Source organism: Balaenoptera musculus, chromosome 19 (genome assembly GCF_009873245.2).
Source record: "Balaenoptera musculus isolate JJ_BM4_2016_0621 chromosome 19, mBalMus1.pri.v3, whole genome shotgun sequence".
Classification (NCBI taxonomy): domain Eukaryota; kingdom Metazoa; phylum Chordata; class Mammalia; order Artiodactyla; family Balaenopteridae; genus Balaenoptera; species Balaenoptera musculus.
The window spans coordinates 5358747-5380725 of record NC_045803.1 but is presented as its reverse complement, the minus strand read 5'-3'; the positions used below and the strand labels follow the sequence as shown (position 1 = coordinate 5380725).

Genomic DNA, 21979 nt, shown 5'->3' with positions numbered 1-21979 from the left:
CATATAGTCTTCAGAAGACGCTGGGATTTATTTCCATGTAAAGAATAACTAAGTTGCAATGTTTCTAAGGATATTTAGTAAGGAGATACACTCTCTTTAATATGAACCCTAAAAAAGTAAAACTAGATTGTCAAATATGCAATAACTTCATTTCAGCCCTCAATATTTTTAAGGCACTATCTGTTAGATAACATCTACTACTATGTGTGTTTTATCACATCTGTGCATGTGAAACATTTCATCCATACAGACATGGGAATAAATTGAAATATGATGATGTTTAGATACGGAACTTAGTGTATTTAAAATATTTTCAGGTAAGATGAGCAGAAAGTCCTGGTATAGCACACACGAATACAAGAAGATGTGTCACTTTTTTTTTTTTTTTTTTTGCCACCCTGTGTGGCTTGTAGGATCTTAGTTCCCTGACCAGGGATTGAACTCAGGCCCATGGCAGTGAAAGCGAGGAGTCCTAACCACTGGACCGCCAGGGAAGTCCTTCACATTTTTAAAAGATGCAGTTGACTCAAATAAATTTTGTGAACTTTATTAGGTAGATTACTCTGTATTATACAATATTGCTCACTAGCGATGTTGGCAAAAAAGACATTTCAGCATGGACTTCCATGATTCCACACAAGGAAATGAGTTGGCAGTGGAACTTTTCATTAAACACAGAACAGGAGAGGAGAAGCCAATTATAGGGGAAAGTCATGAATCATTTTTTTGAATGGGGAGTTTTATTGCTTATATAATTAACAAGGCATCAAACTGAACAAATTCACAAGAAAAAAGGAAATTTCCTAAATCACAGGAAGATTTTGATATGTCACCCTGTATATCATAATGTAACAAATGCAAATTATGAACGATTCAAGAATGTAAAAAGAAAGATATAGTTTGAAATATATATATGCAGGCTTTCAAACCGTGTCCTAGAAAATTTTTAAACATATATATTTTTGAGTCTAGATTGAATGACTGAAATTTTTACCACTGTCAAACTTAGGTAAGGATAGATTTTATTCCAAAGAGTTATTACAATGTAGGGAACTTGCCAACCATAAAAGTCTGTAAAGCCTCAAAAGTCAGACCAATGAACAGCTTTTCTTTTACACCGAGAGGTCAACAAGGTAGAAAAGCCCCCATATGGAAGAGTGGATGATTAGGTGGCCTGAGGCTACATTCTCAGGGGATGTTTTACACTAAAGTCTCCTACTTGGAGGAGATGTTCAGGCAGTGCTGTTGTTCTGAATTACAATGCTCAAAAGCGGTCTAAAATAGTGACCTTGGGAGAGGAGAAAAGCATACTAAATTTTGATTAAATCACGGTAACGGTCATTGCACCCAGTGATCACTGAGGACAACTGAGGACGACACTGAGGCTGGGAATCTGGAGTATTCCTATCTGGCTGGTTCCTAAGGAAACAAGGGAGCTATCATGAGTCATTGAAATTGACAGGGAGGTGTAGCTCTTAGCTAAGTAAGCTGTTTCCTTTAGCACAAAAGAAGAAAAGGAGCTCTTTTTAACCTTTGCTATTTTCAAGTTACAGAGTTTGTCTAACATTTTCACTCCGTAATATGACATCAAGCGAAATTCAAAAAATAATAAATACACGTGTTATATTTGAATAAAGGAATATTCGAAAATTTAAACTAATACTGGTAATAACAAACTTGCCCAGGAACCTTAGCGTTTATGACTTTGAATGGCATTGAAGGACCCGGCATACTCGTTGTGCCTGTGTTGTGACCCTCCCTGTCACATACAAGAGAAATCATTAAGTGCTGAAATATGTTGCTCTGAATCACCAAGTCAGAAGTCTATGAACCATAAACTGAACAAAATCCTAGAGGATATTTTCAGACCAAAATTTAGTCTTAACTGAGCTCATCCAGTTCCGAGGCTTCCTCATTCAAATGAAGGCAGCACCATGAAATAGGGCAATTTCAGTGAGATTATTTACAAATATTTGATCATGATAAACCAGTTGGAAGTTTTATAGCTGAAAACGCAAAGTCCTTTAAGGGTAGTTAGACAATGAATGTAATATATTTGTAATTGAATTAAAAACAAATGAATATACTATACAAATGAACTTATTTACAAAATAGAAATAAACTCAAAAACATAGAAAACAAACTTATTACCAAAGGGGAAAGTGGGGGAGGAATAAATTAGAGTTTGGGATTAACAGATATACAGCACTGTATATCAAGTAGACAAAAAACAAATACCTACTGTACAGCACAGAGAACTAAAATCAATATCTTGTAATATCCTATAATGGATTAGAATCCGAAAAAGAATATATATATCTGAATCACTTTACTGTACATCTGAAACTAACACAACATGGTACATCAGCGATACTTCAATAGAAATAAATAAGTATGGAGGTTCCTTAAAAAACTAAAAATAGAACTACCATACGACCCAGCAATCCCACTACTGGGCATATACCCTGAGAAAACCATAATTCAAAAAGAGTCATGTACCACAATGTTCACTGCAGCACTATTTACAATAGCCAGGACTTGGAAGCAACCTAAGTGTCCATCGGCAGATGAATGGATAAAGAAGATGTGGCACATATATACAATGGAATATTACTCAGCCATAAAAAGAAATGAAATTGAGTTATTTGTAGTGAGGTGGATGGACCTAGAGTCTGTCATACAGAGTGAAATAAGTCAGAAAGAGAAAAACAAATACCATATGCTAACACGTATATATGGAATCTAAAAAAAAAAAAAAAAAGGGTCTGAAGAACCTAGGGGCAGGACAGGAATAAAGACACAGACGTAGAGAATGGACTTGAGGACACAGGGAGGGGGAAGGGTAAACTGGGACAAAGTGAGAGAGTGGCATGGACATATATACACTACCAAATGTAAAATAGATAGCTAGTGCAAAGCAGCCGCATAGCACAGGGAGATCAGCTCGGTGCTTTGTGACCACCTAGAGGCGTGGGATAGGGAGGGTGGGAGGGACACACAAGAGGGAGGGGATATGGGGATATATGTATACATATAGCTGATTCACTTTGTTATACAGTAGAAACTAACACACCATTGTAAAGCAATTATACTCCAATAAAGATGTTAAAAATAAATAAATAATAATAAATGCGGGACTTCCCTGGTGGTAAGTCCAGTGGGTAAGACTCTGAGCTCCCAATGCAGGGGGCCCAGGTTCCATCCCTGGTTGGGGAACTAGATCCCGCATGCATGCCGCAACTAAGAAGTCCGCATGCTGCAACTAAAAGATCCTGCATGCCACAACGAAGATCCTGCGTGCCACAACTAAGATATGGTGCAGCCTAAATAAATAAATAAATATTTTTTAAAAAAGAATAAATGCATATTCTAATGGCAAGAGGCAATATATGAGAAGGAATAAGGGTAATAATTTAGAAAGTGAATCCAAGGGTTAAAGGTGGAGTAATTACTGGAGATAATGAGTTCTCACCTATAACCTTGACGTTGGGAGGTTAAGATGGGTATGCAAAAAGAAAAGGTCATTGAAAGTGTACCAGTTAACTGCCTACAAGTTTTGCTATGGTAACAAATATTCCTGAATTCTCAATGGCTTACAACAAGAAACACTGATTGCTTCCTCATATTATATCAATCATTATTCACCTCTTGCTTCTTTCAATAATTTGATTCTGTTATTCTGGGTAAAATTTCAGTCTATCCAAGACCATTCTTGCAGTAGAGAGAAGACAGGGTTATATGAAGCAAATAAAAGCTTTGAAAGCTTTGATTTCAGGTTGAAACATGCCATTCTACTCACACCAAATTGGCCAAGGAACTCAAAAGGCATAAATGGGCAAGGAAGTACAATCCTCTCAAAGGGAAGTAAGGGTTGCCTAAGTCAAGCAGCCAATCTTGATATCAAAGGGAAGACATGTATAATCTCACAGGGTGATAATTAATTGGAAATTATTACAATATGATACCGCAGCTTCTGTCACAAATAATTTGTCCCTCCTCTGTTCACAATAAATAAAACTACTAATTTCAAATGACATAAGGAATATTACTACAGAACATGAATACATCAAAATGATATAAAGAAGCTATGAAAAAACTCTACACATTATATCTAACAACTCAATAGCACGTTAAAACGATTATATACCATGGCTAATGGGAATGTATTTTTAAAATATAAGGATGGTTCAACAAATGGAAATCGTTCAATGTAAAACAGCATGTTAACAGAATGAAAGAAAAAGACAACATGATCATCTCTACTGATGCAGAAAAAGCAGTTGACAAATGTCAACAGTCTTTTATGATAAAAACACTCAATAAACTAGACAAAAATTCCTCAACATTAAGGACGTATAGTAACAGCCCATGGCTAACATCATACTCAACAGATTTTCCTCTAAGATCAGGAACAAGACAAGGATATCTGCTCTCACTGTTTCTAAAAATGAACTACTAGAAAGTCTAGCAGGAACACATAGGCAGAAAAAAATAAGTAAATAAAAGGTATCCAAATAGAAAAAGGAAGCAAAATTATCTCTGTTGACAAACAACATGTTCTAGTATGTAGAAAACCCTGAAAGTTCTGCAAAATAAACCTGCTAGAAATAATGAAGGAACTCAGAAAAATTACGAGATAAAATCAACAAATAAAAATCAATTGTGTTTCTATAAATTAAAAATGAACAATCAAGAAGGAAATTCAGGGGGAGTTCCCTGGTTCCCTGGTGGTCGAGTAGTTAGGATTTGGCGCTTTCACTGCTGTGGTCCAGGTTCAATCCCTGATTGGGAAACTGAGATCCCTCAAGCAGTGCTGTGTGGCACAAAAAGCAAATAACAACCACAACAACAAAAAACGCTCCTTAAAAAAAAAACAAGGAAATTCACAAACAACTCTATTTACCATAACATCAAAGAAATAAGTAAAATACTTGGAATAAGCTGACATTTAAAGGGAAAGATTTGTATACTGTAAACTAAAAACACAGCTGAAAAATATTAGAAAGGACACAATGCAAAGATATCCCAAGTTCATTAATTGGTAGTCAATATTTTCTAGATGTAAATACTACTCAAAGCAATCAACAGAGTCAACCCAATCCCTAGTAAATACCAATAGTGTCTCTTGAAGGAATAGATAAACACATCCTAAGACTCACTGCCCTTGAGAAATGGTTTGTGATATTCCTCAAAATCAGAAAAAACCCTTTGGAAAGACTTATCAGCCAGGCTCTGTTGATACTTTCTGTCTCATATCCTAGAACATGCTGACCACTCCACTACATAGCTTGAAAAGGTGATTTTGTATGCTGCAGGAAAATATTACAACATATGAGGGAAACTGTTCTCCATCAGAAATTTCTGTTACCCAGCAAACCCACACAATGGAGAGTCCACCTGAATTGTGCATTAACTAAGGGTGGATTATCACAGCAGAGAAACTGGATAAAATTTCAGACCCTAGGACTAGCTATTTCAAAAACAAGTTTCAGAGGCAAAATCATGCAAACTTAGGAGAATATGAAATCAAGAAGAGTATACATTCCCCAACTTGATAGAGCAGTACAAGAGCAAAACAAAATACAAGATTTGTAGGTCAGATATTATAAGATGAAACCATGTGATCTACCCACAGAAGACAAACTAAAAGGCTGAAAGATGCATATTCATCCTTTGAGGAACTGCGGACTAGAAATAGGGTCTCTCTGGGACTTACACGCTAACAATCTTTATACTCTATGGCTCTATGAGTTTGACATTTCTAGTTTCCATATATAATACCTTTCTTTTTTGTCACAATGTCATCATTTATGGCTGACATAAATTTTCTATATCCATTCATTTGCCAACAGGCATTTTAGTTCTTTCTACATCTTGGCTGTTTTGAACAATGCAATAATATTCATTGGAGTACAAATATTAACCTCACTATAATGATTTGATTTCATCTGGATATCTAGCCAGACGTGGGTGTCATAGACTGCGTGCCTGTTCTGTGTCTATTTTATTAAGGAAACGCCATACTGTCTTCAATAAAAGCCCTACCACTTACATCCCCACCAACAAAGCACAAGGGTTCCCTGTTCTGTGTATTGTGCGTGCGTGTGTGTGTGTGTGTGCGTGTGTATTTTCACACAGGTAGGGAGAGGACAGTAGAGGAACCAGCACTGGCCTGGCAGCCAGAAAGTAGCAGCTACAGCTTCCCAAGGATGAACCTCTGGACTGCAGATCACTGTGGTGCTACTTGCCCTCTGATTCTTGGAAAAATCTTTCACTACATCAGAGAACTTAATGGCCCATCTCAAGTTGTGTCCACAGACACATACCTAGCAGAATATCCCTAACGAAAACCTTTTGCCATTCAAAGCTTAGTACTCATAATTTTCCTTCTGGACTCAAATGAACTTACAAACTCTCATGGGGTCCAACACAATCTCCATACAATCTGTATTAACTCATCCTACTATAAAATACGAGAAAATATTCTACTTCTAATAAATCACGCCTGAGGGAAAACTACATATATTTTCCTTCACCATGACCACAGACCAAACACTGTCATCTCCAAAAAACTATATATAAAAGAAAGATGTTTCCAACGGTGCACATGCCCCAGTGATGCCCCCAAATCTCCCACGTAAACACTCCAAATTCTCTTTTGTACCTTTCACAGTGCACCTAAAACTTTCTTCATTTGGGACCCAAAATACTAAAAAGTACCAAAGATAACTCACAACATGATCACTGAAATTTGCCCTGTATTACTCTAACAATTGCACAATGATTCTAGACCATCCAAAAGACCCAGGAGAAGTCACCTGTGGAGTGGAGGCTGTAGGGCACCCTCTAGATGAATAGCCTGAGGACAAGGCACCCATCCTCCGGCACCCAAAGATCCCCGTGGGCTCAGCTCAGGCCATACTTCTCACAACACTGGAGAAAAATGTTTTTCTCTGCCTAAATCCACTGCCTTCATTCGTCCTCAGGTATAACCATGAAATACCCAAATAAACCAATGCATGGAAACCTCAGTGTCAGCAGCTAGGTCCCAGGGAACCTGAGCTAAGACACTACGGCACCTCAAACCATGCAATGCACCCACAACTACCTATAAACCCAATACCAGGTGCTCCAGCCAGAACTGACACATCCCTTGCCACAGACCCCTTGAGACCAAAGGGACAGCTGAACACACCATTCACGGGGCTCATCTTGATGCCCGCCCTTGCTGCCATATCCAGCCTATAGAACTCTACAGGGCCCCCTTCAATTTCCCCATTTTTCTACCTCTCCTCATGCAAACACGGGCAAAGAGGGCTAAAAGGCACAAGTATCTGTCTGCAGAGGCATCGCAACAGGAATATTCCCAAGAAACCATCCAAAGGACGCTGGGCGTTCAGTATGAAGGTCAAGAAGTTGACCCTCCTGGGAAAATTTACCAGCAACTGGGGACGTTATGGACTTCAGTTACAAAGGCATCTGAATTCAGTGAGGAAGTCTCAAAGAGAGAGGGTCCCCAGGTCTCTTGTCTCCTGTTCTCCCAACTCACAGGTAATTAAAAGATTAATTCACCCTAGCTCTTTGACAGGGACTTCCTTCATTCCCCTTAGGTTCTGGATTTATGCCCCCCCTTAGCACAGTGAAATCAGTATCCCTGACTCTGAGCAGGTGAAATGCTTGAAGGCAAAGCTCCTGTGCCAGGCGGCAACTGATCCTCGGATGTGCAGAGACCGGAACACCTGGGGGCTACAGGGGAGCAGTGACACAGGAGACTAAACACGGGGACACCTCAGGACACTGCATGAGGACATCAGATCTGTAGGGCTTTTTACAGCTCCCTACATCTTCTTGCTTTTGAGTAATTAGGTAGCCACATGGGGTAAGGATCAATTAAAGTCGGAATGTCCAGAACAAATATGGGAACCATCCTCATCACCTACCCTGTTCACCTGGTCTCTCCTGAGGGGAGATTACTCAGCCCAACCCACAGTCCCAGCTTCTAAACACATCCCCAGAGTGAGATGCTGCAGTCATCCTCAGGAGAAGAGGAACACTGTGTGCTCTTCAGTGGAGCGAAAATGGGAGACTCCAAATAATCAATGGAGAAGGGCGTTTCTCATGAGGGTGATTGATGTAGGGACAATAAAACCATTCGAGTGACAAGAGATTGTCAGGAGCGGGTGGGGAGGCCTCTCTGAGCCTACACCTGAAGGAGTACAAAGGGCCTAACCCATGGTGACTTAAAGGGAGAAGGTAAGAACAGGAACTAAGAGCTGAGACAGAAAAGGTTTTGGTGCTTGGGAACAGAGAAAAGGTGAATGTGACCGGGGCAGAGTGAACCACGAGAAAAGGTTAAGCTCCCAGGATGAGGCTGGAGACCCCGGCAGGGCCCTGAGGATGACACAGGGCTGTGTAGCCACAATGAGGAGTCAGGATTTTGTCCACAGGACAAACGGTAGCCAGTGGAGGTCTGAGTGTAAGAGTTGAAAATTAAAATTAGGGGCTTCCCTTGTGGTGCAGTGGTTAAGAATCCGCCTGACAAGGCAGGGGACACGGGTTCGAGCCCTGGTCTGGGAAGATCCCACATGCTGCGGAGCAACTAAGCCCGTGTGCCACAACTACTGAGCCTGCATGCCACAACTACTGAAGCCCGTGCGCCTAGAGCCCGTGCTCCGCAACAAGAGAAGCCACCGCAGTGAGAAGCCTGCACACTGCAAATAAGAGTAGCCCCTGCTCACTGCAACTAGAGAAAGCCCACACACAGCAATGAAGACCCAACGCAGCCAAAAATAAATAAATAAAATAAAATAAATTAAAACTCTAAATTCAACTGGGCACTGCCACACACAATCATTTCAAGGGTCTGTGTTGCTCAAATGAAGAATTTCTGGTGGAGTCGCTCACCTCCATGTTACGAGTGGGCTCTCTGAGGCAGTTATGAGAAAGTCTGAGTTGAGTGAACAGAATCAGGCATAACTGAATTCTGAAAAGGTCACCCGAAGGGTTAAGCGGGCAGAGTTTGTCCTTATTGCTCATCCTATTTAAAACACCATCTAGGGCTTCCCTGGTGGCGCAGTGGTTGAGAATCTGCCTGCTAATGCAGGGGACACGGGTTCGAGCCCTGGTCTGGGAAGATCCCACATGCCGTGGAGCGGCTGGGCCCGTGAGCCACAGCTGCTGAGCCTGCGCGTCTGGAGCCTGTGCCCCGCAACGGGAGGGGCCGCGATGGTGAAAGGCCCGTGCACCGCGATGAAGAGTGGCCCCCGCTTGCCGCAACTGGAGAAAGCCCTCGCACGAACCGAAGACCCAGCACAGCCAAAAATAAAATAAATAAATAAAAATAAAAGTAGCTATAAAAAAAAAAATTAAAAAAAAAAAAAAAAAAAAAAAAAAGAAAAAACACCATCTATCATGAGTCTGAGCAATGTAAACTTCTCTTTCAAGGTCAGATCACACTGGTACCAAACATTTAATTCTTCTTTTCCAGAAAAATCACATTAAAATAACTTAAAAATACAAGGAGTTTCAGGTTGGCCTAGTGGTTAGGATTCTGGGCTTTCACTGCCCTGGCTTGGGTTCAATCCCTGGTCAAGGAACGGAGATCCTGAAAGCCGTGTGGCGTGGCCACTGCAAAAGCATACCTGTTGGTGCAGAAAACATTATAAGGGGTCAGCTTAGAAATAAGCTCCCAGCAAACTTCTTCATCATGAATAGAGAGGCTCTGTTGGAAGCTTCCAAGTCAATCTTGTCCATCCTTCATCATCTGTACAGAACAGTTAAGAGGGACCTGAGGGAAAAATCTTCCTATCATCTCACAGCTCACTATTTTAACATATCACAGAAAAAGGAAGGAAACAAAATATAAGGCTAACTGGCTAAACTTGATTTTGAATGTTAAAATAAAACATCATTGACATCTTTGCCAAGTACACATCAAAATAGACAATTATTTACTATTTACCAAAGAACTTTTCCAAGAGATAAGATAAAGAGGAAGAAACACACAGATACCGAATAAACCTCAAAAAAAATTTAAAGGGAAATAACTTGTGAATTATTTTTAATCTAAAAATTCTTGTGTCAAAGTTTTAAATACTTGAGAATATAACATATTTAGAAAAGAATAACATGAGTAGATTATAGAAGGCACCAGAGCTTATTTCAGAAGTTATTATTTATAGAAAAGTAGATATTGAATATACTGACTTATTTCAAGCTCTAAATAATTAAATATAAACAAATGAGATCAAAAAAGTAAAGCCTGTACAAAAAAACAACACTTTTAATATTCACTTAAAGAGGCACCAGGTGGTGACAGTCATTTCTTGCCCAACTTCTCCTCTATTCCATGCCAGGAAAAGGGAAGGGGGTGATCCACAAATGTCTGAGTGAAGTCACTCCTCCCTGGATGAACAGCTATTACAAAACGATATTATCTTCTTCTTTTTTTTTTAATTTAATGTTTACCTTATATTGGAGTATAGTTGATTTACCATGTTGTGTTACTTTCAGGTGTACACCAAAGTGATTCAGTTATATACATACATATATGCATTCTACTTCAGATTCTTTTCCCATATAGGTTATTACAGAATACTGAGTAGAAGCTTCCTGTGCTATACAGTAGGTCCTTGTTGATTATTTTGTGTATATATATATATATATATATTTTTTTTTTTTTTTTTTTTTTCGCTGCGTTGGGTCTTCGTTGCGGTGCGCGGGCTTCTCATTGCGGTGGCTTCTCTTGTCGCAGAGCACGGGCTCTAGGCCTGCGGGCTTCAGTAGTTGTGGCTCGCGGGCTCTAGAGCGCAGCTCAGTAGTTGTAGCACACGGGCTTAGTTGCTCCGCGGCATGTGGGATCTTCCCAGACCAGGGCTCGAACCCACATCCCCTGCATTGGCAGGCGGATTCTTAAGCACTGCACCACCAGGGAAGTCCCCAATTATTTTATATATATCAGTGTATATATGTTAATCCCAAACTCCTAATATATCCCTCCACACCCGACTTTTTCCCTTTGGTAACCATAAATTTGTTTTCTAAGTCTGTGAGTTCGTTTCTGTCTTGTAAATAAGTTCAGTTGTATCATTTTTTTAGATTCCACATAAAAGTGATATATTTGCCATATGATATGACGAATGATAAGTCAAATGATGTATGTCTTTCTCTGACTTACTTCACTTAGTATGATAATCTCTAAAAATACAGAGATTATCAGAAATAATCTCAGAAATACAAAGGATCATAAGAGACTACTACAAGCAACTATATGCCAATGGACAAATTCCTAGAAAGGTACAATCTTCCCAGTCTGAACCAGGAAGAAATCGTAAATATGAAGACACCAATCACAAGTACTGAAATTGAAACTGTGATTTAAAAAATTCCGACAAACAATAAGTAAACAAAATAAATAAATTAAAAAAAAAAAAAAAAAAAAAATTCCGACAAACAAAAGTCCAGGACCCGATGGCTTCACAGGCAAATTCTATCAAACACTTAGAGAAGAGTTAACACCTAACCTTCTGAAACTATTCCAAAAAATTGCAGAGGAAGGAACACTCTCAAACTCATTCTATGAGGCCACCATCACCCTGATACCAAAACCAGACAAAGATGCCACCAAAAAACAGAAAATTACAAGCCAATATCACTGATGAACATAGATGCAAAAATCCTCCACAGAATACTAGCAAACCGAATCCAACAATACATTAAAAGGATCATACACCATGATCAAGTGGGATTTAACCCAGGGATGCAAGGAGTTTTCAATATCTGCACATCAATCAGTGTGATACACCACATTAAAATGAAGTTAGGGACTTCCTTGGTGGTGCAGTGGTTAAGAACCCGCCTGCCAATGCAGGGGACACGGGTTCCAGCCCTGGTCCAGGAAGATCCCACATGCCACGGAGCAACTAAGCCCGTTCGCCACAACTACTGAGCCTGTGCTCTAGAGCCCGGAGCCACAACTACTGAGTCTGCGTGCCACAACTACTGAAGCCCGCGTGTCTAGAACCCATGCTCCGCAACAAGAGAAGCCACCGCAATGAGAAGTCCTACTCACCGCAAGTAGAGAAAGCCCGCGAGCATCAACAAAGACCCAACGCAGCCAAAAATAAATAAATAAATAAATAATGAAGTTATCTTCTGATACAAATAATTACTAAATGCACAAATCTTATAAACAGTTTTGCAATTGTCATCTTCACCTGTAAACCTAAGCAAACAAATTTTATATTTACTATATTCTAAAGCCACAAATCAGCATATCACAACTGAATCATCCATATTGACACAATTCACCATCCATCTGGATCCAGTTTCCCCAACACTACCTGCACTACTGTGCATTTCCATTTCATTCTCTTTATCTTTCTCCCTTTTTCTGCTTTGTCTCTGTTTTTCTTCCCCTCTACTCTGCTGGTGTTCCTGTTACGGATCAGGATTTTTGGGCTCTTTTATCAATAGAAATTGCTAAGAGTCCAGACAAGAAATTCAGGCAAGGCTTTATTGGGACTCATGCAGCAACAAGTAACAGGATCCCTTGCTCGCTCCCAGGGTCGGGGTGGGGGGTGGGGGGCAAGTCTGTCCCTTATATGGAGTGAGGGTAGGGGTGGGCCCAGGGGTCAGGCTGGAGGGGTGTGCAGGGTGCATGCACAGTATCCTGTTTTTGCACCCAACACCTCAGAAGTGGCAACTGGGTTTTTAGTTTCTTTGTATATTGTTTATAATTTGCCCCAACTGCTCATGCATGCAGTTATTTTTAGTTCCTTCTAGTTTCTTTGTATTCTGTTGCTCCAGGAGATGTTTGTCCAGGTGTAAGCACTGCAGCAAAGGTTGCCAGGTCCCAGATCCCAAACTGTCTCATACCTGCCCTCCTATATCGACCCTCACATGTGTCCAGTCCACTCTGCAACTTGTTTCCCCTCTTATGGCTCTTTCCCAAAACCTTTCTGATTACCCTAAATCTCTAGATATTCGTGCCTCTTTCTTCCCCCATCTCTGCTCCCTCTCTGCCCTTGGGTTACACGCCTTCTATCCCTGTGATGCTCCCTTTGTCCCCACTCTCTAGCACCCCCAGGTGGCTATGCTTCTTTCCTGCTCGTTTTCTTCCTCTGCTCCTGAAATCTGTTTCTTCTATCTCTCCAGGCACCATGTTGCTCTGAAGGCCAAGGTTCCAACTCTTTTGTCTCCCGCCGCCACGCTAAGTGTTGCCTCTCCACTGTTACCCCCCTCCTGCCAATGATCCCAGGCCCCTCCCACTATGTTGCTCTCCAATCCCGCAGATCCTATTTTAATTACTTCTATATTTTATCACAGTGCAAGACTTTCAAGGCTAAATTTATTTTATGTTACTATTCCTCTGCAAGATCCTCAGCCATCGTTCACGTTCCCTTCGATTCGCCCTCATTCTTTTCTCCTCAGTTTTTCTCCTTCTCTCTCAGTCACTCTGTCTCTGCTTCTCCTGATCCCCCTGCCCCACATATTTAGTGGGATGGAGAATAAACAAGATGCCCAGCTACTGGAAGAGACCATTTGGAATTTGGAACGGAAGAACAGTGGGTGTCACACGTCCGGCCCAGGTCACCTCCCCCTATGCGGGGTGAGGGGAAGGGCTGCCTACGAAGGGGAGGCGGGGAGCTGAAGGACCGGCCTGAGGAGACGCGAGGACAGAGGGGCGGGGAGGGAGGGAGGGGGTCTCATGAGAGGGGCGGGCTCTCCAGAATCCCAGGACCGGGGAGAAGACGCCGGCTCTCCGGGAGCGGGGCGGCCGGCGCTGCCCTCCAGGGGCCGAGGGGGCGAGGAGGGGGGAGGGGGGCGAGGATGGGGGAGGGGGGCGAGGATGGGGGAGGGGGCGAGGATGGGGGAGGGGGGCGAGGATGAGGGAGGGGGGCGCGAATCCACCTCTCGTAAGAGGACTTTACATGGCGCTATCAGAGACGGTAAAGGGTTCTAAACAGGAAAATGTCGCGAAAGTCGGTGTCTACATGGACCGAAGGCAGAAAAGCCAAGGGCAGGGACCAGCCTCAGAGCGATTTCAAACCTAAATGAAGATTCGCGACCTGTAACAGCGACGTCTGGATTTACTCGGGTGCGAGGGCCCGGTGCTATAGTCTCTCCCAAATCCCTAAGGACAGAATAAGGGGGACCGCGCGGCATAGTCTTACACTAGAAACAACAAACTTACGATTTAAAGTGAGACGTTCACTGCGACTCTGGTTCAATACTGAACTGCGTGCGAAGGGATGAGGCGGGACTTCCGGGGGCGGAACTGGGCGGGGCGCTACTGGCGTGGGGCGGGGCGAGGAGGGAGCCCCGGTCAGCGCAAGGAACCCGGGAGGGCGGGTTGGTGGTGAAGGTGCTTCACCTTATCTTGACCTACTTGCTTTAAGTGACTATCTGTAACAGTTTTAAGGTATAAGCTTAAAATTCTGTAGGCCTGTTACTTCAGAGGCTAAGAAGTTCCCTCTTAAGATGAAAACGATTTCAATAAAAAGCTATTTTTGCCAGCAGGTTGCTTACATGCCCTCCTTGTGAGATGGAAGCAATTCAGTGGCCTGGAAACTTGGGTCTCCAAGTTGTTGATGTGGGGCGGTGGTTGGATCCAGGAACATTTCCTTGTTAAGGGTTAATTTAAGCAGTTTAAGGAAATAAGAACTGGACGTGACTCTTACGAACTCGGACGACAGTAACAAAACTCTGCCTGAGTAGTAGGAGCTATTTCATACTCACACCCTAAAGAATAGCTTTTCCGTTTCTATTCCTCATTCAAGCAGGAGGCCAAATTCAACACTCTGCTCTGGTCCACAGACTCACGGACAACACCTGGGGTCTGAGACTCGAGGACTAAGGCATGTGAAGTTTATCACATCATCAAAGAAATAAGCTGATGAGAAGTAAGCTGCTCTTTATTGAAGTGATGAAGGGTCTTGCATTTTCTGTGACCTGGGAAAGAGAACTGCACGTGTTCTCTTCACATGCGCATGTAGACAGGACACACATGAGGATGAACTGGGTATTACATTAAAACGCTTCCAATGCAGACCTACCTACTGGAATGTCTTCAGGTAATGTCACGTGAGGACCCGTTGAGAATGTAGTGAATCTAAATTGGCAAACAATAATTGAGCTCAATTATCCAAGAAATAATCCAAAAAACAATCTTTTTTCCACATCAACAGTGTTGGGGAAATAGAATTACAAACAAAACCGGAACCTCCTGACCCAGAAATTTCCTCCACGTAGGCAGAATGGAAAGAAAACAGCTTTATTATTGAATACTCTATAACCAACCAGCGTATGATGGGGATCACAGACATCACTAACGGACTGCAAAGACACAAAGAAATCCCACCCTTTTATGTGAACTACCACCTACATGATTCCGATAAACAAGAACTAGTACGCAAGTAAAAGGATTTGACAGCACCATTGGTGACACCTACTTCATCTTTTTTTTTTTTTTTTAAATAAATTTCTTTAGCTTTGGCTGCGTTGGGTCTTCTTGCTGCCCGCGGGCTTTCTCTAGTTGCAGCGAGCAGGGGCTATTCTTCTTTGGGGTGGGGGGTGTCTCATTGCAGTGGCCCCTCCCATCGCGGGGCACAGGCTTGGGGCACTCAGGCTTCAGTAGTTGTGGCTCGTGGGCTCTAGAGTGCAGGCTCAGTCGTTGTGGCACACAGGCTTCGTTGCTCCACAGCATGTGGGATCTTCCCAGACCAGGGCTCGAACCCGTGTCCCCTGCATTGGCAGGCGGATTCTTAACCACTGTGCCACCAGGGAAGCCCCCAACTGATTTTTGACTAAGGTAACAAGGCAATTCAATGAAGGGAGGATTTTCAAAAACTAGTGCTCATCAAGAAAATAATTCTGGGACTTCCTTGGTGGCGCAGTGGTTAAGAATCCGCCTCCTAATGCAGGGAACACGGGTTCGAGCCCTGGTCTGGGAAGATCCCACATGCCGCGGAGCAACCAAGCCCACGCGCCCCAACTACTGAGCATGCGCTCTAGAGCCCACGAGCCACAGCTACTGAAGCCCATGCACCTAGAGCGTGTGCTCTTCAACAAGAGAAAGCCTGTGCACAACAATGAAGACCCAAAGCAGCCAAAAATAAATAAATTTATTTTAAAAAAAGAAAAAGAAAAAAATCCTAGCAGGGGAAAAAAACCCTCCATTTAAACTTCATACCTATACAAATATTAGATCGAAGTTAAACTAATGTAAAATTATAAAACTTTTATAAGAGATTTAGGAAAAACACTGCAGAATAAAATCTTCAGTATCTCAAACTTGGGTAGGGTTCCTAGACATCACAAAAGAGCATGACCCATTTTTTTAAAATGGATTTACTGGACTACAACTAAATTTTAAAAGGTTTGATCCATGAAAAACCACGTTAAGAGGACAAAAAGAAAAACTATAAAATAATGTAGAATATTTTGCATACCACATATCTGCCAAGGGGAATATATGTACAATATACAAGGAATTCTAAATCCATAACATTAAAAAAAAAATCTAATTAGAAAACAGGCAAAAAGAGCGGCGTTCCCTGGTGGCCTAGTGGTTAGGATTCAGGCTTTCACTGCCATAGCCCAGGTTCAGCCCTCGTAGGGGAACTGAGAGCCTGCAAGCCACGCAGTACAGCACAATCCTAAAAAAAAAAAGCAAATGGGCAAAAAGAACAAAGGACAGTTCCCTGAAGCAGATTTACAGAGAAAAAGTAGGAAAAGGAAAATATTTTCAACATCAGCATCCAGCAATTGTGACACCTCCGCATTTTCTGATTCCTCCACGTCTGCCATCAGAGGTCATGGTAAAAGACCTACTACACTCTGGTGATGTTCATTAGGAACCTGTAATTATCTGTGGGAACTAGCAACTGGGAACAAGGTTTTTCAGAAACATTCTAAGCTCACCAAGTCTGCACTATCATTGTACAGTAGTGGAATTGATGTTGCAGTACTAGGAGAGGGAATTTCAGAATCACAAACGTATCTCAGGGACCGGTTGGATCTCTCACTCACCAACATTCATACACCACACGGAGCCTACAGTCCGGCAGCAGGAAGGAAGCAGTTGAGTATTTTGCTGTTTCAGACTAAGAGGCAGTCTGTATGGGGAAAAGGAGTAACGCTCACATCTCAAACAGGGATTTCTCTAGGTTAATAACTTTTCCAGGGGCACAGACACAAACTTACAAGTAATAATTCCTGAGAAAGGAGTTGAGTTTTGGAGATAATCTTCAGGTCCTAAAAGCCACTCTAGTCCCTGACTGCTACTCACATAACTTAACGTAATGCTCACTGACGGTGGTTGTTGATGTTTTATCTATGTAGCATTTAATCTGATATTAAATATACATATGGGGGCTTCCCTGGTGGCGCAGTGGTTGAGAATCTGCCTGCCAATGCAGGGGACATGGGTTCGAGCCCTGGTCTGGGAAGATCCCACATGCCGCGGAGCAACTAGGCCCGTGAGCCACAACTACTGAGCCTGCGCGTCTGGAGCCCGTGCTCCGCAACAAGAGAGGCCACGATAGTGAGAGGCCCGCGCACCGCGATGAAGAGTGGCCCCCGCTTGCCACAGCTAGAGGAAGCCCTCGCGCAGAAACGAAGACCCAACATAGCAATCAATCAATCAATCAATCAATCAATCAATCTTTAAAAGAAAATAGGCTTATGGTATTTAAAAAAAAATTGTCTTAGTGGAAGAAACAGGATTCATCCAGTGTTATGACAAAATCGATTAAATTTTATTACTTCTAACAGGAGACTTATGGTACATTTGGAATAAAACAGTAGCAAAATGTAATGGCAGGTGTTAAATGTGAATAATACACTCACACACGCTATTCTGATTAAATGTTCCTCTAAGAATACTGCTGTCTCCATTTTCCAAGAATAAGACTAATTTTCCTTGAAACATAGATCTATACAATTGCTATTGCCATCCAATGGAGAAAGGGACCATCTTTTCCTCCACATCACATCTACCTGATAATCAGTCCCTGTTAACCTGTCACTCTCCTGCCATGAAAAGCCCAGTCCCTTAATGTCCTGCCTGCTCTGTTCAAGGTCAGTTGGCAGAGCATTCTGTCCTATAACCCACTGTGGCCAATCGATGGAAGGGCACCCTGAACGTAATGAGTATGATGAGTCATGTCCTAGTTTTACATTATTCTCTGCCGCTCCCTGACGCTAATTCACACACTATTCAATTTGATAATTCAGGGTCCTTGTTTTTCCAGGCAACATGGAAGTGAAGGAACCACACCTAATGAAGTCGGCCCCTTCATCTTATTGACTCCTTTCTAGAAATGATTGTGAAAGGCCTATAGTGAAGGCATAAGATCAACAGATTTCAAACTTCAGGTTGAAAGGCATTAGAAGTAATGTACCCTTATCAAGAAAACTCAAATAACTGACTATTCATACAATGAAGATAACCGTATGAACATATCTCCTTCAACCTCTCATATAAACATCATGTCATAAGTTTTTAACGTGTTGTGACTTGTAATGATTCTGTAGTACTTACTATCTCAGAGAACTAAAGACGTATTTATTCCTAGTATGCATTCCCTAATGTGTGGTCTCTTGTAAGTATTGCTCACAAAATTCACCAAATTCATTACATTTGTAAGGATTCTCCCAAATATGAGTTCTTTGGTGACCCCTGAGGACGCAATGTTTCTTAACAGTGTTTACATGGACAGTATACATGTATGAATTCTCTCATTACACCAAAGGTGTAGATACTTGATGAAAAAATTTACAGCATTCATTACATCTGACAGCTTGTTCTCCAACATGAATCCTCTATGTTCCACATTTTTCATCTTCAGGTACAAGCCTTACCACATATATTGCTTGGTGTGGATTCCCTCCAAATTTTATATTCTGAAGTCTAGTGCACTGTGAGGCCTGGATAATGTTTCAGCCGTGGTATGGATTCCAACTAAAAACTTTGAGACATTCATTACATTTCTACGATTTCTGTCCAGTATGGATAATCTGGTAAGTGAGGCTTTACCACACTCATAACTGTGCATGTTTTCTCCCACTATAAATCTCCCATGAATTTAAAGTGTTAATTGTGAATGAACACCTTCCCACACATATCACATTAATATGGTTTCCCTTCTGTATTTATTACCTCACGTATAGTAATCGTCCAGATGTGAGTAAGGTCTTTTCAGTTTTTAACACTCATAAGGTCTCTCTCCAGCATGAATTTTCTGATGACTTGCAAGGATTGCATTTTGACTAAAGACCTTGCCACACTCATTACATTTGTAGGCTGTCTTCCAAGAATGAATTCTCTGATGATGACTTGTAAGGTGTGCTTTTTCACAAAAGAACTTGCCACACTCATTACATTGGTAAGATTTCTCTCCAGTATGAATTCTCTGATGTCTTACCAGATTTGAATTCTGACGGAACGCATTGCCACATACATCACATTTATATAGACTGTCTCCTGTATGGATTATCTCATGACCCCTGAGATATGAGGGCCAAAGAAAGGTTTTCCCACACTCATTACATTTGTAAGGTTTCTCTCCAGTATGAATTCTCCGATGTCTTACCAGATTTGAATTCTGACGGAACACGCTGCCACATACATCACATTTATATAGACTGTCTCCTGTATGGATTATCACATGACCCCTGAGATATGAGTGCCAAAGAAAGGTTTTCCCACACTCGTTACATTTGTAAGGTTTCTCTCCAGTATGAATTCTCTTATGAACTACAAGTTGTTAACTTGTACTGAAGACCTTGATACATACGTCCCATTTATGTAATGTCTCTTTTGTATGGACTATCTGATGAATCCTGAGAAGTGAGCTTTGACTAAAGGTTTTTCCACACTCATTACATTTGTAAGCTTTCTCTGCTGTATGAATTCTCTAATGACATGAAAGGTGTGAACTTCAATGAAAGCATTTCCCACATACATCACATTGATATGGTTTTGCACCTGTATGGATTCTCTGATGTTCTGTGTGGTGAGGGACACAAGAAAAGGTTTTCCAACACTCATTACATCTGTATGGTTTCTCTCCAGTATGGATTCTCTGATGAGTTGTAAGGTATAATTTTCGAATAAAGACTTTTCCATAAACATCACATTTATGTGATTTCTCTGCTGTATGGATGGTCTGATGTCTACTGAGGTATGATATCTGAAGAAAGGTTTTCCCTCACTTATTACATTTGAAAGGTCTTTCCCTGTGTGCTTTCTGGCCTTGTGTCATTATTGAAGCGTGCTTAAAATCACTCCGATATATATTAGAAATGCTGGTTTGGACACTAGAAGAAACTCCTTGAAGTGGTGAAAATGAGGAACTACAGTTAATATTCTTGTCAGCTTGATTAAATTCATCAATTTTCTCTTCACTTTAAAAATATGCAGTTTGGGACTTCCCTGGTGGCACAGTGGTTAAGAATCTGCCTGCCAATGCAGGGCACACGGGTTCGAGCCCTGGTCCAGGAAGATCCCACATGCCGCAGAGCAACTAAGCTCGTGTGCCACAACTACTGAGCCTGCGCTCTAGAGCCCACGAGCCACAACTTCTGAAGCCTGCACGCCTAGAGCCCAAGCTCTGCAACAAGAGAAGCCCCCGCTCGCCGCAACTAGAGAAAGCCCACATGCAGCAATGAAGACCCAACGCAGCCAAAAATTAATTAATTAATTAATTATTTTTTAAAAACTGAGGAGAAAAGAATATTATACTGTACATATATTCGCCTACATACTATAAATAAGCAAATGCTAAAGAACACACAATATATTGTAAAACTAAATAAACCAAAACTGGCTTATCTAATGAATTACCTAAATAAGTGGAAGTTAAGAATTGGGAGACAAATATAGCATAAAGAAAGTGAAGAATTTGATAAAACAATTTTTAAAAAAATTTTTTTCTAAATACCTTCTATAAAACAATATACCCATGAAGAAGTATAAAACATTCTGAAAGGCCATGATATGTAAATCAAGCTAAAATATTTATCAATGAAATTTTCTGCAGTTATAGTAACAATGAATGAATACTGCAATTCACTATCTATGCAGTGCACTTAAATATCCAGTTCATTGGCTCCAAATCACATGTAATAAAGAGTGAGCAATTTGCAACTTTATTAATAGGGTCAGAAACAATGTTGTTGAGAATAAAGTGCAACAGAAAAGTATACAAGATATAATACAAACAAAGGATGTCATAATAAACATTACAGAATATTAATTTTTTTTTATACAATAGTAACTTTTGAGCCTTTACAATAAAACATACACTATTCTAAGCCATCTAACAATACTAAATTCTTTTAAAGGCTTGAGGAAAATTATCACAATTTTTCAATTAAGGGAAACAGACTCACAGGTTTATGTACATGACCCCAATTGACAAAGAAACTAGTGAGACAACCAGGATTTGAACCTGGACCTACAGTCTGAGAAAACATACTCTTAACCATGACCACCCACCCTAACAGTGTACATTACAAAATGTTACCAAAAAATCAGGAGTTTAGAAAGACAACTTCAAGAAAGATGCAATAAGAAGTGAGCTGTGTAAGTAATAATGTTATTCAGCCAACCCTCCTGGAAATGGATTCTGAGTCATCATGGCTGCACTTACTTATTTAGGTCCTGTCACGAAAAAGTTGTTCAATGAATGAAGACAGGTTATTTTTACAGTGTATTTTTACATGTGGAAGACGGAGGGATGGGTGAAGATGTCCTGTGGAAACTGGGAAGTTCCAGAGAACAACTTAAATATGCTAGGAATGAGTGTTTCCATCCACATCAAGATACCATGTAAGGAAAGATAAGGACTGAGAAAGGGCCTGAGTGGCATGCAGGGTATATGCATATGTGGGAACACGGCTTGTGACTGCATATCTGTCTGAATACAACTATAAGAGGGCAACTAAAATACTGACCTTAATAGAAAAGAAGAAC

At 41.2% G+C, this 21979-nt stretch overlaps 2 pseudogenes; both read right to left on the bottom strand.

Moving 5' to 3' along the window:
* Positions 1–21979, bottom strand: part of LOC118885142 — a 584965-nt pseudogene that overhangs the window by 48705 nt on the left and 514281 nt on the right.
* Positions 19209–21492, bottom strand: LOC118885385 (annotated as a pseudogene).